General features: G+C 38.9%; 1 protein-coding gene across 6 annotated transcripts in view; it reads left to right on the top strand.

Moving 5' to 3' along the window:
• Positions 1–11318: 11318 nt before the first annotated feature.
• Positions 11319–18862, top strand: part of MAPK10 (mitogen-activated protein kinase 10) — a 274871-nt gene continuing 267327 nt past the window's right edge. For 5 of the 6 annotated variants that reach the window (XM_036338730.1, XM_036338712.1, XM_036338703.1 and 2 more), the window contains exons 1-2: positions 11319–11730; positions 17067–17181. The gene's annotated coding sequence lies outside the window, so the exon portion shown is untranslated. Of the gene's footprint in view, positions 11731–13030; positions 13271–17066; positions 17182–18862 lie in introns of those variants that run through there. The other variant, XM_036338708.1, reaches the window with a different exon arrangement.

The raw sequence follows: 18862 nt of genomic DNA, 5'->3' as shown, positions 1-18862 counted from the left end.
GTCACATAGCTCTAATAGCTGTACTATTTTTTGCTTATTTTTATTGATTTGATTCTCCATTTCTTGTGAAAGAGTATATCTCTGAATATCTGCTAATCAAGAAGCTGAATTTTCTCTGGGAAATTTCCAGTGAGAATTGCTGATGTCCTGAATAGTTTCCTCAAGTGTAGACTGACTTGTAGGCTCAAATTCCTCCAAGCTTATTATTAGTTCCACAGTGCTCCTTCAACACTGCCAAGTAGCATATGATCACTGCATCTGCTCTTGAGTATACACTTGAAGAACATAATCATTCAAGAGAAGACGAACGCTTCTGGGGCACTGGACAGTGTTCATAGCTTACAACGTTACGTTAGGATATTCAAATTTAAGTGTGGGGTACAACCCTCTTATTAATTATAAATTCAATCAAATGTTAGTGACTCTCATATGCCCAGGGTTGTGCCAGGCACTGTCATATACATTATTTAATTTTGGTTTCACAAAAATTCTATGAGGTGAATGTTGCTATACCCATTATGTCAATGCTGACAGTGAGACATGGAAAGGCTGTGGGATCTGCTCAAGTCACGCAGACATGAAACAGCACAACTGTGATTTAAACAAAATCTGTTGATTAGTCCAGTACTCTTTCCACAACCCATACATATTCCAAATCAGCTTCAAAAGTATTTATATATTATTTTAAAATATTCTGTACAGACAGAAGACATATATTGAATTTATACGGTCATCATGGCTATATCTTCATGAATTTAGAAAACTTTCAAAATTGGATTCCTAGTTCTCTTCTTTCTCTCCAATATTACATTCCAATAACGGTTGAATGGCATGTTTTAGGATACTTTAAGAATTTTCTTGTTAGTAACGTAAAAATCTAGTAGGCCTAAATTGTATGTATAAGTTTATGCTGATGATTATTTGGTTTAAAAATATAGACCAAACCCTCTATTACATTATCAACTCTGATTACTAATCTTTTGATCATTTGGATGCTATCACCATGTATTACTATTACTTACCTTACTGTTCAATCGCACAGACTGCGAATTCACTAACAAATTAGGCGACTGCATAAATCTTATGTCAGTATTTGAAAGTGGGCTCTCTAATATTAGAAAATTTCATTTAGTGGCAACACAATATCTTTATTTGTAAAACGAATATTATTAACCTCATATTTTAAATTGAATTACAAAAGTTTGGCTTGTATTTTGATTCTTGGTCGGCCTTTTGTTTGAGTGCTGTGATGGCTAGTCAGAGTCAGAGGTGAGAATAGCTTTTAGAAATCTTGTTTTTTGTGCTGACATGGATGGACCTTGAGGGCATTATGGTAAGTTAAATAAACCAGACATTGAAAGACAAATAAATGCCACATGGTATTTGCTGGGGTCCTGCCCCAGCAGGTCCAGGGGTCCCCAAACGTGTGGACGGAGTCGGTAAAGAAGGAATGACATGGAGGCAGTGTTCAGTTGATCAGCAGCCTAGCCAGGATCTCCAGCCAGGATCTCCAGCCAAGTTCTGGTCTGGATCTCCAGAGAGGTTCTGCTTAGGATCTCCAGCCAGGCTCTGTCTCTAGGTTCTTCAGCCAGGTTCAGTCACTAGGTTCTAGTCAGGTTCTCTTGCCAGTTTCTGTAGTCAGGTTCAGTCCAGGATCTTTTGCCATGTTCTCTCGCTAGGTTCTGTCTCTAGGTTCTGAGGCCAGTTTCTGTCCAGGATCTTTTGCCATGTTCTCTCCCGCGAAGTTCTTCTGTCTCTAGAGAACATTCTGTGTAGGTTCTGTGCCTAGGTTCTGTCTCTCTTGGTTCCGTATTCTAAGTTCTGTCTCTTGCTGTCTTACTACATCTGTATTTATACCAGTTGATTCAATCCTACCAATCTCTATTACAAAGGTTAGGGCGTTTCTTATCTCCATTCCAGGGAGTAAAGATTATGTAGCTTAAGCATGATTGTTTGTAGTGATTAACTACCCGCCTGGCACTTAGTTAAGGAGTTTCATCCCCTCCCTGACTTCAGGGAAAAATTCCTACCTGGGGAAACAACCTTTCTAGGAGAGGCATCCCCTCCCTGACTTCAGGGAAAAATTCCTACCTGGGGAAACAACCTTTCTCAGAGACCTTGGTTAAAACACATAGTGCCAAGAAGGTGAGCAAACATATTAAGAACAGTATGCCATATATGCCAGGTCCCTTGAAACAGCAAGCATGGACCGGCTCCCGGCAGGTATTATTTATATGTGGGACCTAAAAAAATAGTAAATTCATAGAAATAGAAAAGTGGTCGTGAGGGGCTGGGAGCTGGGGGAAATAGGGAAGGGTAGAAGGGTACACACTTTCGGTCATGAGATGAATAAGGTCTGAGGAGCTAATGAATGTATTACCTGCTGAGTGTAGTTGATGAGTATAGTTGAAATTTGTGGAGAGAGTAGAACTGAAATATTTTCATTAAAACAAAACACCCCAAAACAAACAAACAAACAAACAAATGAAACTCCAAACCAAAGTAAATATGATATGTGAGGTGATGGATGTAATAATTAACTTGGAGGGGGAATCCTTTCACAATGTACTATATGTATAAGAAATCATCATGTTGTACATTTTAGATATCTTACAATTTTATTTGTGAATTATACCTAACTAAAGCTGAGAGAGAAAAAGAATAGCCTATTTAATGAAGTTATGAGTTGCTGCAGAGTGGTAAGAAGTTGAATTTCTAGGCCAAACTCAAATATAATCCATGGTATCTCCACGCTTTGTCATGCTTCTGGGCATGTAGCAAAGCAAGGATAAGGAAAATTGGAATTGCTACAGATGTGCATGGATTGAAGTATAGATAAACCAGAGTATGTCTGGCAAGAATGACTTTCCTTTATCTCACAAACCAGCTTCTGCTGGGATCTAAGAGAAGGAAATTTTCTATTAGCATTGCTGTTCAAAAGACAAATACTCTAATGAGATTTTTTTTTTTTTTAAAGCTGTTGTTACTGAGGAAGCTTAAGGTCTGAGGAGCTAATGTATGTATAGAAAATAGAATTTGCCCTCCATTATTATTGTTAACTAAATCCAGAGTTAAAAAAAAAAAAAAGTCTGCCAGGATACTGGAAAGCTGTGTATCACTATAGTTGACCCTTGAACAACATATGCAAATTTTTAAAAATAAATACTATAAATGTATGTTCTCTTATGATTTCCTTAATAACACCTTTCTCTAGCTTACTTTAGTGTAAGAATGCAGTATATAATATATATAACATACAAAATATGTGTTTACCAACTGGTTATGTTATCAGTAAGGCTTCCGGTCAACAGGCCATTTGTAGTTAGATTTCTGACTGCTCAAGGCATTGGTGTCTCTGACCCCACGTTGTTCAAGGGTGAACTGTACTATTTTCATTGCAGCATATATTCTGCATTTACAATCAAAGTATGTTTAATCACAAAGGAACACAATTTGGCTAGTTATAGGTGTTCCCAATGGGAAAAAATTTGATGCTTTTATAAGTTTAATAAAGTTGGTTCAAAGTACTTTTTTTTGCCATTAAATTCTAAGGGGAATGCTCTTTTCATTAGGAAAAACTTTCACCAGACCAATTTTATCTGCTTTCTTTTGATGTGAACACAGTTGTTACCTGAGTGTAAAATTGACTCCTAAGCAAGAGGAAAATTAAAAATGAGGGTAGCCCGGCTGGTGTGGCTCAGTGATTGAGCGTCAACTATAAACCAGGAGGTCAGGGTTTGATTCCTGGTCAGGCCATATGCCAGGTTGTGGGCCATATCCCCAGTGTGGGTGTGCAGGAGGCAGCCAATCAATGATTCTCTCTCATCAATAATATCTCTCTCTCTCTCTCTCTCTCCCTCTCATTTCCTCTGAAAAAAAATTTTTTTAAATAAATAAAAGTGAGTGTAACGTGACATGATACATTTGTTAAAACCTGTAGAACTGTACAATACAAAGAGAGAACCTAAAATAAATTATGGATTTTTGTTAGTGATAATGTACAGTGGGGCCTTGACTTACGTTAAGGAGCTCATTAACTCAAATTACTCTGCCAACTCACTGCAAAAAATCAGCAGATAGCTGGTATCTCAAAAAACTCGTTAGTCAGGACACTCGTAAGTCAGGGCCCCACTGTATTAATATTGGTTCGTCAATTGTAACAAATGAACCACAATGATGCAAGATGTTAATAGTGGGAAAGCTGTGTGTGTGTGTGTGTGTGGAGGAGAGCAGGGTATGTGGAACTCTGTATTTCTCTGCTCTGTTTTCCTGTAAACCTAAAACTGATCTAAAAAATAAAGTCTGTTAATTAAAAAGAAGCGTGAAGAGTTAGATCCCTTTCCTTTCTATGACATGGAAAGATCACAAAGTTTACTCTTATTAGGAACCATTGGTATTTTAAAATTTTATTTCTTATTGAGGTATAATTGACATATAACATTACATTAGTTTCAGGTGTACAACACAATTATTCGACAACTGTATGTACTGTGGAAATGATCACCACAATAAGTTTAGCCAACGTTCATCACCATACACAGTTACAGAACCTTTTCTCTTGTAATGAGAACTTTTAAGATCTACTCGCAGCAACTCTCAAATTTATAACCCAGTATTATTAACTATAGTCGCCATGCTGTACATTATATCCCCATGACTTATCTATAACTGGAAGTTTGTACCTTTTGACTCCCTTCACCCATTTCACCCATTCCCATGCCTCTGGCAACCACCAACCTATTATCTGTATCTATGAGCTCGTTTTTATTTTAATTATTCCATAGATAAGTGAGATTAAATACAGTATTTGTCTTGCCCTATCTGACTTATTTCACTCAGCATAATGCACTCTAGGTCCATCCATGTTGTTGCAAATGGCAAGATTTCATTTTTTTAATGGATGATTAATATCCCATTGTATATAGGCACCACATATATTTCCCTCATATTAATTCACTCACCAAATTCTGTTGATTTATCTTTCAAAATGTTGCTTGTGTTTATCAAACCATTTGCATCCTCTGGTCACTATCCTAAGTCATGGCATAATAACCTAATTGTTAAAAGTGTAGCTAGGTGACACTCCTCTTTAGCCACATCCCTGTTACAATGAACACTCTCTTTCTTTTGAAACTTTTTCTTTCCCAGATTGTAGAGAGCGCCTGGGAAGGCACATGGGCATTTCTTTAATTATTGTCAGCTGAATCCAGTGGCATTGGCAGAGCCACGTCCTGGAAACACACCTTGCCAGAGGCAGGAGTGTTGTCAGCCTGACCTTCAGCCCAGGTGCCAGGGGGTGGGTTTCGTTATCTCGAAATCCAGCCAGGCACCAGGAATGAACACGACTGGGGCCCACCCAAGAATGCACATAATCTCCTTTGTTTTGACCTTTAGTAAAACTTCCTGGTGTCTGCTGTATAAAATAAACACGCTGTATTGGCTCTGGGTCATTGTCTCTCCATCAGAGGACAGCTGTCCCACCCAGCCCCAGCTTTTCCTTCTGTCTCTGTGTCTGTCTCTTTCTTTCATTTTCTCAATCCCCAGCTGCCCCTACTCAGGAACCGGACCACTCTCTAGCCATGCTGGACATGGAAAAGAGAGAAATATTTACACCAGATGGGACCTTAATTCTCATGAGGGTTCAAATCCATTCTAGATGCTGGGATAGGGTGACCAACCTTTGCAGTTTGCCTAGGACTGAGTGGTTGTCTGGGATGAGGGACTTGCTATAAAACCTGGAAGCCAATGGCAAATGAGGACGAGGTAGTCACCCTGCTCTGGGACCAATTTCAATAATAGACCTTAGTTCCTTCTACTGCTACCTCCCCCCCATCCCCCATGAATGCGCTTGAGGCTTGGATTCGGAAATTGAATTCCTATTTGACATTCTAATTTCACTGACTTGATTCATTTAGGTCCTTCTAGTCTTGAGCCTCTTGCCACTCATTTACTGTTGGAAAGCCAGTTCTTCAGAACCTTCATTTCCTGGGGAGTCTTGAGTCCTGAGACTGAGAGATAGTCCCTAGAGTGGAACCTAGGAATCTGCTTCTCACCAGGTGTCTCTGAACAATCTGTTTTTAAATTTATTTATACATTTCTATTGATTTCAGAGAGGAAGGGAGAGGGAGAGAGAGATAGGACATCAGTGATGAGAGAGGATCACTGATTGGCTGCCTCCTGTGTGTGCCCTCTCCCCCTCCCCTCACCCCCCATGGGGGATTAAGCCTGCAACCCAGCATGTGCCCTGACTGGGAGTTGAACTCTGACCTCCTGGTTCAAAGGTTGATGCTCAACCACTGAGCCACACCAGCTGGGCAACAGTCTGTTTTTAATATCTGAATTCTCATTTCTTGTTTTTCAGGTAAACCTTCATTAGTTGTCTACCTCATTACATAAGGCTTGCTAGATCTCAGATCCTGGTGACTCTGAATCTGGCCTTTCCTATTGCTGGGTCTGCATAATCAGTATTCGAAGTATGGGACCAGATTTGTAGGCTAGGGAACTCTAACTTATTGCTCACACAGCAATTTTCTTCTTGGGAATTGACTGAAATTTTTTTTATAAACAGCTATTTAATTTAAATAGAGTAAAATGCACTGATCTGCTGTATTCATTTGTAATTTGGTACATGTAATGTGAGTTTAAATAGTGAACTTTTATCTCATTAGTATTTGAAGTGCTCATGTTGAAAATATAAAACAATGAGGGAATTGATTTTATTCTGGTTGTCTGTTATACTTCATTTTAAGTGTAAATGGCCTTCCACATTTGCAAGGCCCTGTGGTTGACATCTATGTGGTTGACATCTATGGCCATCACATGAATTAAAAATTATTCCGTATGAAGATGAATCTGATTATAGTTAAGCTATAACTTGTGGGGTTTCCTTCCAGCCCTGTGGATCTGTGACTTCATATGCACTTAAAATATGCTGGGCAGCTCATGAATCTGGAGACAGATGCTGCAGTTTGTTCATAAATGTGTTTAGTCTATTGTACTTTAAAACCATGTTTAAATGTTAATTAGAATTGTGAATCCTTCTTGTGTTAAAATTTTGAGTGTATTATTAAAGAAGTTAAAATGCAAAATAAAAAGTGTTACACTTTGAAGAGTCTTAACCAATGCTTACACCTATGCAACAACTCACCCTTCTATCAAGATGTAGAATATTATCATCACTCCAGAAATTTCCCTCCTGTCTTCAATATAGTCCTCAACTGTGTGGCTCCCCCAGGCAATCACAGTTCTTATTTCCATCACCATAGAATAGATTTTTCTATTCTAGAATTTCATATAAATGGACTTATACACTAAATAGTCCCTTTTGTCTCATTTTTTTCATTTAGCATTATGTTTTTGAGATCCATCTATTTTGGTACATGTCTCAGTAGTTCATTTTAAACATGTACTATACCAAAAGTTTTATTCATAATGGAAGGGAGATCTTGCTTGGAGAACAAGAAATATTCCTGAACATTTTCAGCCCCACCACAGCCTACAAACATGCCATTAAATAAATAAACCTGTACACAAAGGATACTAAATACAATTCTGTGCTTTTCAAAATAAGAACTTATATTTATTTATTTATTTATTTATTTATTTATTTATTTAACTTCTTTCAAAAACTCTTGATGATAGTACTGATAGAATTCAGGTCAGACTTCTAGATTAAATACAGTTCCATTTGAAAGCAGTTTGCAAAGAATTTGAAATAGTTAAAGTTCAAATATGTAATATTATTAACAGAAGTTACCTGCTTTAATATTGGATATCTCAAAACTTAACACTCCATAATAACATATGAGATAAAAAGTTTTTATTGCTGGTAAAAAGAATTATGTAATCATAGATAATTATAATGTATATATATAAAAGCCTACGCAACTGGACCACAGGCCAGTAGCTATGATGCACAATGACCACCAGGGGGCAGACGCTTAATGCAGGAGCTGCCAGGCACTGGGCTCATAGCTGGCAATGCGCAGCTGTGGTGATGCGAGCCTCTCCCACGGACACTCCCCCTGCATGCCCAAGTGGCGGTGGGGCTGGGATGAGTGGGAGCAGTGCAGCACCCAGTACGGGCTGGCGCTCATCCCCAGCCGCCTGCTGCTTTACTCACTACTTTGTGCTGTGCAGGATCGATAAGGACAATGGGTTGGAGTCCAATGAGCTGGTGGGTAAGGCCAGGCTTCGGTGGCATGGAGGTCCACTGATCCCCACAGGCCAGGCCAAGGGACCCCACTGGTGCACGAATCTGTGCACCTGGCCTCTAGTTAACTATAACTGTTTACTGATCACCTACCTTGTGTGAGAAGATATGCTAAGTTTGCTGGAAAAGGGAACTTTCAGGGAAGATAATGAGAAATAAAGTGGATTAAGTCACAGTCAAGCTTAAGGTAAGATATTATATATTCATAAAATAAGAGTAATACAACATATATTATAGTAAATACCAAATGAAAGGATAGAGACACTTTTGTGGGAATTCACATGGTAGGTGCAACTACGTGATGCAAATGCAATGATATCAATAGGTATCTTCTTTTTTTGTTCTCACTTTTTATTTTAAAATGTATATTTTTGGAAGTAGAGGCTCTAAAACATATTATATTGGATTGAGACTCACAATTCAAATCATCTTATTAAAGGCTTTAAATAAAGAATTTTGTTTTTACCCAGTAAGAAATGGGGATTTATTTTGATGTTGATTTTAAAGGAATGAACTTGCATTAAATGGGATCTGATTTTAGGAAATTAATTTTTCCATATTATATATAATGGACTTAAAAGATCATTTTAATCATCCAAGTATTACTGAAATGAGCAGGTTGAGAATTAAAGCCCGAAATTATAAAATCTACCTCAAAATCTATGAACAATGTTGGGACCTATCACTTTTTATAACTTGTGCCATTAAGAATTAACACCTAATGGAAGAAAAGGATTGGTTTTAAGCTATTTATACTTGTCACTTTAAAATTTCTGAATAGTATTTTATTATATGCATATACCATAATTTGAGTTATTTCCAGTTTTTGTCATTTATAAATAGAGCTAGCACAAGCATTTATGAAAAACTTTTTTGTGTGGACATATGTTTCTATTCTCTTGGGTGACTATGAATAGAACTGTTGAGCCAATCTGTGGGTGTATGTTTACCATTAAAAAAAACACACACATTGCCAAACCATTTTCTAAAGTAGTTTTACCAGTTTTTACTCCCATCATTAATGTAGAAGAGTTCTGGTTTCTCCATATCCTATCCGAAAGTTAGTATTGTTAGTCTTTTTAATTTTAGCCATTTTTTTTGTGGGTGTGAAATGACATTTATTACAGTTTTAATTTGCATTTCTCTGATGAGCAATGATGTTGAATACTTTTTTATATACCCATTGATCATTTATCAATCTTCCTTTGTCAAGTTCCTACTCAAGACTTTTGCCCATTAAACAAAATTGTTTGTTTTTAACACTGAGTTGTAGGATATTTTGAATTTGTGTATATAAAGAGTATTTTCAGATATGTTTATCAAGAGTATTTTCTTATAGTCGATGTCTTGTTTATTCATTTTGTTAATGATGACTTTGGATAAGTAGAAGCTTTTAGTTTTGATTTAGCCCTTCCCCTCCCCCCAATTATGATGAGTACTTTGTGTTCTAAGAAATCTTTGCCTACTCCAAGATCAGAAAGCTCTTCTTTCTTCTAAAAGATACATTTTATGTTAGTAGTTTTATAGATTTTAGCTTTTCTATTTCAGAGTATAATTTATCCTGAATTAATATTTATGTTTGTAATGTGAGGTAAGAGTTGAAGTTCACAGTTTCCTCTTTGATATCCAGTTATTGAGAACTTACCTTTGATACCCAAACTCGGAATACAATAACTGAAAAGTCTGAATGCCAATTACATTGTACTATGAAGTCGTTTAGCTAATCACTACATATTTTTGCTTGAGACATAGTCATCTTGTCGGTAAGCTAATTGCTAAGACTAAAAATTAACAATCAACTGATTTTTGTTGAATATTAGAGTAAGCGAGATCCAAAAATTTGTCCAATGGACTAAAAAGACAGAAAACTCATGCAAGACTTTGTTTTTTTCCAGATTCCCTCCTGAATAAAACAACAGCAGCAGCAACAACAACCACAAAAGCTGGTCTCCTGCAGTTTCCTGATGTGTTCCAGTGTCTCAGATCCTTGCCTCATTTATCTGTTGCATGTTATATCTTTTCTGTTAACATGCAGAAGAAGCTCTATATTCATATAAGTATACTAGTTCCAAAACATACTGTAGAATCATATAAAACTCAGCACTACTTGGTTGTAATAGATAGAAACCCTCCTCAAAGTTGTTTAAGCAAAAAAGAGTTTGGTTAGATTCAGTAACTTGAGAAGTCCAAGTGCTGAAGCTGGTGAGGACAAATATATATTGAAATTTTTCCTTGTGTAAAAAGATATTTTTAAAATGTTAAAATTTGGTAATTTTTTTTAGTAGTGTAAGTAGTCAACTGCTCTCATTCTCTAAAAACCTACTATTTGTAGATGTGAAAAACTGGAGACTTAAAAATATGCTCTAAGTCAAAGGCAGGGCAAATTTCTTAAATAAAATGGATATATTTGCCCTAAATAGTAATAATGCAATTTGTATCAGTTTTCCAGAGAATTATCTGCCTTTAAAATAAAGAAAAGAACCCTGATTTTTAACTCAAATTATCTGTATTTTGTTTTCACATTCAAATTGCAGTCTAAGAATCAGTTTGTTGAGTTTGATTTAGTGAATATTTACTTAGGATTTTTTATAAAAAACAAGGGAAACAGAAAAGGAACAGCGCTGTGCAAATGACCTCTGGGTCCGGGCAGGACTTAAATGCTCACATCCCCTCGGAGGATATTATCACCCTTGTTTGCTTTGACGGTTACAGATACTATGTCTCTCTTTGTGCTGTTTGCAAAAAAGCTGAGCTAGTCGAAAAGAAGAGATGGACTGTATTTCCAATGGTGTGCTGGACTGCGGGCATTTGTTCCTGCAGGGCCAGGGCTGCATGGAGCCGATTGTTTCTCGGGACTGTGCAGACCCGCTGCCTGATGCCCTCGCTGCTGACAGTGGTTGCCAACAAACCCTATTCCTTTCCATTTGGCCTGGTCGTCATTTCGCTGGAAAACAAGGTAGCCGTAGCCGCACATAGACTTTTTCCTCCTTCCCTTTCCCCCTCTCCCCCCTCCCTAGACCTCTCTGGGCTTTGACGTCACGTGTGCTCCTTTCAGTTGCCATAGCAACCCCATTCCCCAAGCCCTCTGTCGGTCTCCTCTGGTAGGTTCCACAATGGTACAGGCAGCATCACGCTGCACAATGGTTTCCAGGCAGTGAAAGAGGGTGATTCAGCAAGCCACTCTTCTCCTTCTCCTTCTTTCAAAAAAACCTTCCCTTGTCTTTTTATTTTTTCATGGGGGCTGGGGGGCGCTTCTTACATGCTTACCTTTTGCTTTTCTTTTTTCATTTTTACAAATTTCCTTTTTTTCTCCTCACCCCTCAATTCCCAGGGGCTTGAGTGACTTTAAGATTGGGTTTTCTTGGACATCACCTGTCCATCTTTAATTTTAAACATTTTCCCCACCTCCAAAGAACCTGTTCCTTATCACAGTTTGGAATGTGGTTAATGAAAAACAAGTAGGGAGGATTGGGGGGGCGAACGGCTGGATGAGGATCGGAGTTCTGAAGCACGGAATGGTAGGTAGCTCTTTGCTCCTTCTGGGTTCTAACGTGTGTTTTGGAGGGTGTGGTGATGTCTGGCAATTGCTCCTGGTGGGGTGGGAGAGGAGGCAGGTGCGGCGGAAAGCAGGTTAATGAAGTGAACTACCTCTGAGGCCGAACCGCCAGCCTCTCCTGTTGTGCGGAGCATCTCTCCCCAGACTTGGGCGTGTTGGAACATTTCTGTTCGGAGTGAGGGTGGGCAGAGGGTGGAGGGAGCTTTCTTCTTGTGACCAGGGGTTTTTAGATCAGTGCAGAGCTACAGAAAGGAAGAGAAAAAGCAGGAGAGAGAGAGAGAGAGAGAGAGAGAGAGAGAGAGAGAGAGAGAGAGAGAGAGAGAGAGATGCTTATTGGAAGTGCTGACCTCAGTCCCATATCCAAGAAATGCTACGAGTTCCCTAAAACATTAAAAATCATATCTTTCAGTATGCACTTACATTTACTTCCTGAGAGGTGTAACTTAAATATTTTGGGACATATTTACATATTTTAGTTGAGAATGGTATGTATATATTTTAGTTGCAAAACTAGTGGCATTACTCTTACAGAAACACTCTAGGCTAAATTTGGGCTGGGGAGAGGAACACAGAACAGGGGTCAGGTGAAACATTGGCACTGCAGTCCTATAGGTAAGGGGTCCCTTTAAGAAAGTGATCTCCTAGTCACAGCAGGCAGCATTTTTTTTTTTTTTAATGGCATGGTTCCCAGGTTTTCTGTGCTGGGATACTGTGTCCCCTGGAAATGTCAGAGCTCTTTGGGGGAGAAAAAGGATCTATGATCAGAAATGAGCCTGGCAATATATTTATCAGAACTTATGTATTTGTGCCTGCAGCAAAATAAATGGGATTTATTGGAAAATCTTCAAGTAAATCAAGGTTAGAGATATCTCAAGAAAATTATATATATATATATATACATATTTATCCCCTCCTCCCCCCTTACATTTAAATGTAGAGACTGAGTCTCTGCTTGAACCCTCTTCAAGGCATAACTTCCTGGGATACTGCAATTTAGCCACAGAAGAAGAATGGCTTATCCCGAGGCAGTGAGCTCTGAAGCAATCACAAGGTTGTTTACACGCCTGCCTTGCTGCAGAAGCGGACAGTGGGCAGCAGCCCTGCCTGCTGCTGGTCTGTTGATGGTAACTTTTATGAACGAACTGGAAAGAGGCAGGCTAAGTCTTATGGGAGAGGCCACAGTTCAGATGGAAGGAAAATGGGTATCAGTGCACCAGGCGTTCCAGCCCAAAGGTCCGGATTCTCCCTCTATCCCTAGACTGCTAGTTGTCGCACCCTGGGAGACCTCATAGAATGCTGATCGACGTGTTAAAAATGGTTGCAGGCATGACCGTTTGTCTCAGAGAGGCGTCAGTAAAATTTGTGCCTTAGGTGAGCATGTATGTGATCAGCATAGATAGAGATGCTCATGAATGAGCTTGCAAGCTTCTGACTCCACTCTGGAACCTGGGACTTTAGGGGTCGGGCAGTTTGGCCGCAGCGCATCGGTGTTGCTGCCTCTGGTATGTATTGGCTTCCCTACCTTGATCTCTCTCTCTTGTAATTGACAGGAAGTACTGGATTAGTTTATTTTACCACCTAGAGCAAATTGGATTTTCTCGCCCCCACAACGGAACTAGAAAATCAGATGACAAAGGTGATATGACCTCAGATATTAAAGACTCTTCAGGCTTCCTCATTTGCACGTTACTTCCTCCTGTTGTTGCAAGTGTCTTGAATTTGATGGGCTCCTGTTGTTACAAAATCCTCGCAGTTTTGGTAAAAAGATTCTTGATGATGAGGCAGTAAGAAATTATACGTGGAGTGGAAGAATCAGCTGCCCCCAGCTTCCTGCCTGCTTGCCCCAGAACAGCATCTGGTGTTGGGAGGAGTGCCTCTGCGGTGCTGGAGGGGGGATGTTTCTGAACGGATCCCAGAGGGGCCGAGTGTGTTTTTGCTGTCATTGTCTGGTATGTCTGCATTTGTTAGGATTTAATAGTTTCGTAGTGCGTGGCCAATATTTCTCAAGGTTAGAATGAACTGCGAATTGATTGTGGGTGCTATAAAATACATGTACTAGTATATTTTTAGATGCCAGGAAAATTCATAGGGTTTTTCTTGTTAGTATATCCTATAGGAAAATCACAAGCAAAAGGAATCTGCCTCACCTACGTAGTGTGAAAAAGCCTCCCATGTTTAAGGGAAGGCCTCCTATAATTAAAGGTTATTTTTTTTAAGTTTTATTGTGGCTTTATGTAAATGAGCCTATTTCTTTGGATGTAATCTTATTGGAAAAGTATTTTAAGACTGATGTTAAAAGGCAAAGACTAATTGGAGTTTTCTGGTTTATTAAACATGGGGGCAGATGCTTGCCTTCGCTGCTCTAGTCTGGCTTCAGGTCACATTTGTAGCTAAAAGACTTTGCATGGAATTGGTGTGTTCACGTCAAGTGATTGCTTAGTTGTTTATAAGAATAATGGACTCAAAGCAAGAGAGACTTTCTCCAATTTAAATAATAGAAAACAAATTGACATTAAATTTTTTTTCCATTGCCCCTACTGTTTCCTCTCCAGTCCCTTTTAAGCTTTGGTTGGACATTGCCACACTTACGCAAAAACAGGCACAGTGTCCAGCCATGGCCCGAAAGTGGTACAACGCTGTATGTGCTGCAGTCTCAGTGCTTCCTCCCTGGCCCCCATGGATTCTTACACCTTCTGAGGACCAAGGGCTTGTGGAGAAAGTTGGGCCTAGAGACTCCTGAGGGAGATGCTTCTTGGTAAAGAACATCTGTTCTCTCTTATATTAGATACCTCTGCTATGAGAGAGAACATTTGTTTCCTCTTATATTAGATATATTTATTCCATTACGTAAATCTGAGATGAGACACTGTTGCTGATTCAGATAAAAGATCAGGCTGCATATTGATTGTTTGAAAGAGAAAATATAACTTAGAATTGGAGCTTGGATTTCCAGAAATTCAACCTCTCTGCTCATGTCCCCATCACCAAGTTGTAAGGTTTCGAATAAAGATTTTTCAGCTTGACTACATGGTGTCTTTATGAGAAAAATCAGGGCCCAGAGGGGAAGTGAAGAATCTGCATGCTGTGTGTTTTAGGCACGGATTCTCCCCCTCCTCCCACCTTCATTTAATGGAGGGGAGCTTTATTTCTTATTGTGAGACCTCAGGTGATGTTGAAAATCTTTAAATTAGAAAGAGACATTTCTGGCTTGAAAAGTGGACCTCAAATTTATACTTATTTTTGGTAAAGGCTTTTTGTTATTGTTGCTAATTTGATATTTTAGATTCCTAACAAGCCACCATGACCTTTCTTACTGTTCTTATTCCTGGTGACTGTGAGATGTAAAACCTAGAGGCTCCTAGGAATGGAAATTAGAGTTTTGAATGGAAAATAAATGACTGAAGGTTCCTTAGAAGCAGTTCCTAACCCCCAGTTGCTCTAAAAGCTGATACGGTGTGCAGGTGTGAAGCGAAGTTCCCCTACAGGGCAGTCAGTCATTTGCAGAGTGACCTGCACAGTAATGAACAGGATTTTTGCTACAATCTCTCTCTCTCTCTCTCTCTCTCTCTCTCTCTCTCTCTGGAAAGCAAGGAGAAAACAACCCAGCAGTAATGAACAGGATTTTTGCTACAATCTCTCTCTCTCTCTCTCTCTCTCTCTCTCTCTCTCTCTCTCTCTCTCTCTCTGGAAAGCAAGGAGAAAACAACCCAGCAGTGACAGAAAAGTACTAAAAACTGCCTCCTGGCTTTGAGATGTTAACCAGCCTGGGTGCTCCATGTGCTCCCTGACAATGAGTTTCTTAAAGTTATGATACCTTCTCATACATTGGAGATAGCATTTGAAAGCATTGATAGTGAAGGAAAGCGCATAGTTTGTTTATTTGGTCATGTTCACTCAGTGTCTATACTACCTCTGTCATAGCACGTATCACACAACACAGAGATTACCTGTCCTTACGTTTTCTGTGTTACCACTAAACTATAATCTCTGCCAGGGACTGACTGCGTCTGTTTGGCACATAGTAGGGGCACATTAATATTTCTTGAATGAATGTCTCTGATGTACAGAGTTCTCTGTTAAGGGCTATGGGTAACAGAGTTTGGGAACCTGTAACATAGTTTCTGACACTTAGGAGCTTATAGTCATTTTTGGAGATGAGGTTAAATAACAAAGGTGGTATATAATTGTATATTAATGATTTAACAATAAATGTAATAGGAATTCAGAAGAGAAAGAAATTCACCTCCTCTGAATTGGTGGTGAGTGACCCTGGGGCCACATAGGGATGGCCTGGGGGCAGAAGGTTGTGGGGGAGGAATTCCTAGGAGCAGTTACTGTAAGCCTCTGGCCAAGAAAGGGATTCTTATTTGGGGCAGAGAGGAGGTTGGTTTGGGTGTGGTGACCATACTTCCCAAACTAGAAAGCAAAACTTACGTTTGATGATGGGGTAGAGCACTGGAAACGGGCACAGTCCTGGAGAATCTGGTCTGATATAATATCAAAAAATAATAGTAACAGATTTAAGTTACAAATCTACTTTTTAAAAATAGATCAGATTATGGAAAAATTACTTACAGGCCTCTTTCCAACTCCAGACCAACTTTAGCTTTATTTTATTTCATATACTTCAGTGGTTTTCAAACTTCTCTCAGTCAGTCCTTTTGTTGGTAACTATGCAATCCATAGTTCCAATGAAGTCTTACATGAGAAGCAGAATAGGCAAACATGTAACAGTGGCGCTGCCTCAGTCGAAGCTTAGTAGGATGGCTTGTGTCAGAAAACCAAATCATATCACAAAGCCAAATATCAGTCCTGGCTGGTGTGGCTAAGTTGGTTGGGCAGCGTCCTGTGCACCAAAAGGTTGCCAGTTCAGTTGGGGTCAGGGCATGTGCCTGGGCTGCAGGCTTGCTCCTGGTAGGAGGCACGCAAGAGACAGTCAGTCGATCAGTGTTTCACTATCACATCAGTGTTTCTCTTTCTTTCTCCCTTTCCCCCTCTAAAAAATAAATCAATAAAAAATCTTAAAAACAAATACAAATATTATATCACCCAAAGTAGCAGTACTGATTGGGCTCATGCTCAGATTACAAAATATCCAGCTACTCTGGTGTTGGTGAAACCAAAGTTCTTGTGCTTGCGGTAATTTTACAGAGTGAACTACCTCAAGATGTTTTATTTCTCGCCCCTGTGTCACCCATCACCAATTGTCCTTTGCCGTTGTTTGGTTTTCTCAGTGCAGGTGAAATAACCATTTAAATGTTAAAATCAAATTTGTCTATGTTTTGGCTTTGATTTTAGGCTAGTATGAGAAATACCAAGGGCAGGATCATCTCAGATCTTCGTTATGGCAACTCATGCAAGAAGCTGTTGAATTAGATCCATTTCCTATAGATGAGAAACCAAACAAGCAGTGGTGAGTTACAAATTTGAAAACATTCCTTAGCAGGAAATGTTTAAATATCTACATAACCAGTTTAAATATTGCATATGATTTAGCGTATGGATCTGGAGAAATACTGTTCTGAATAATGTCACTAAAGTGAACATTGGTTGGAGAGGATGTTTAACTGATGGTGCGGTGCTATTAATACCACAGATAGCAGCAGGAGGTCTTGGGGTGCGTGGGTTCATTGTATAACACAATGATGCTGCCATCCTGGATGCTGTCAGCCTATGTAAAATGGAGGCAATGAACAATCCCATGTGACTGAGTAACAGTTGGGTAACTGTACTTTTCAATGGTTTTATTATCATAATTCTGTATTTACCAATTCATACTTTCTAGTAGAAGAATTGGTTCTGAGCTAAATTATAATGCTCCATTCCTTTCATATATATATTCCTACTTCCTATACATATTCACATTCCTGTATAAATAGATAGTAGTATATAGGTATATATATATTAACAGAACACTTAGATCAGTGGTTCTCAACCTTCCTAATGCCGTGACCCTCCCAACCATAAAATTATTTTCATTGCTACTTCATAACTAATTTTGCTACTGTTATGAATTGTAATTTAAATATCTGATATGCAGGATGTATTTAGGCGACCCCTGTGAAAGGGTCGTTCAACCCCCAAAGTGGTCGTGACCCGCAGTTTGAGAACCACTGACTTAGATCTTTAGAAATAAGGGAAGAGAAATCACATAGCAGTTTTATAAAGCTCAATTTATGACATTTTAGCCTAAAAATCAATTTGCTTGATTAAACAATATTTAAAAAGACCCAGTTGCCTTGCTAATTGGAATAATTTTTAAAAATATTATAAAAATAGCATACACAGGCAAAATATATATTTTAATCGAATACTTGATGTTTCATAGTTATCAAAGTCAATAGTCAATAGACTCCAGCAGTGATGAACTAGTTATCTGTCAAATTACATCTCTGGGAAATACAATATGACAGCGGTGCTTGTAAGACTCTAAAAGAAGCTGTTTTGAGCTAGTGATCAATAGCTTTCTTTCATTTGCTTAGCGGCTTCTATAACTCTGGGTAGATAGGCTACCCTGTGAGTTAATGTATAACCTATGACTGCAGAAGACTGATGAAATTAACCCTATGCTTATTTCACATCATGATTTTCATTACAGTCTGCTTACAGTTACATTGAGGAAGCAGATGTAATAGTCATCACTATTCTGTGCTTAATCAACATGTATTAAATTGCCAATACTCAACCATTTTCAAACTAAAAGAAGGGCAATTTTATATGGCTGAACTTAATATTATTTTGAGTTATGTATCATTCTAAGTAATGTAGAAAACATACTGCCCCATCGTAAATGTTTACTTATTGAGCACCATTTATTGAGAATCTGTGATGTCTCAGATTTATTGAGAATCAGCTCTTGGGATAGATGAAAGAGACATTGCCTGCCTTAAAGGAGCTCTCAGTGCAAATGTGTAGTTTTTATACGGTGCTGTGACACGGGCAGGCATGGGGGCCAAAGGACGTGCAACAGAGGAGAGCATGCAAGGAAGGCTTACTGGAGTGGATGATGTTTTGGCTGACTATTAAGGACAGTAAGAGGTTAGCCAGGGGAAGGGGAGCAGTGGGAACATTTTTCGATGGTCCACAGGCTTGAG

The sequence above is a fragment of the Myotis myotis genome, unplaced genomic scaffold (assembly GCF_014108235.1).
Source record: "Myotis myotis isolate mMyoMyo1 unplaced genomic scaffold, mMyoMyo1.p scaffold_m19_p_1, whole genome shotgun sequence".
Taxonomy (NCBI): Eukaryota; Metazoa; Chordata; class Mammalia; order Chiroptera; family Vespertilionidae; genus Myotis; species Myotis myotis.
Note: the sequence above shows the minus strand (reverse complement) of the source record. Positions and strands in the feature narration are given on the sequence as shown.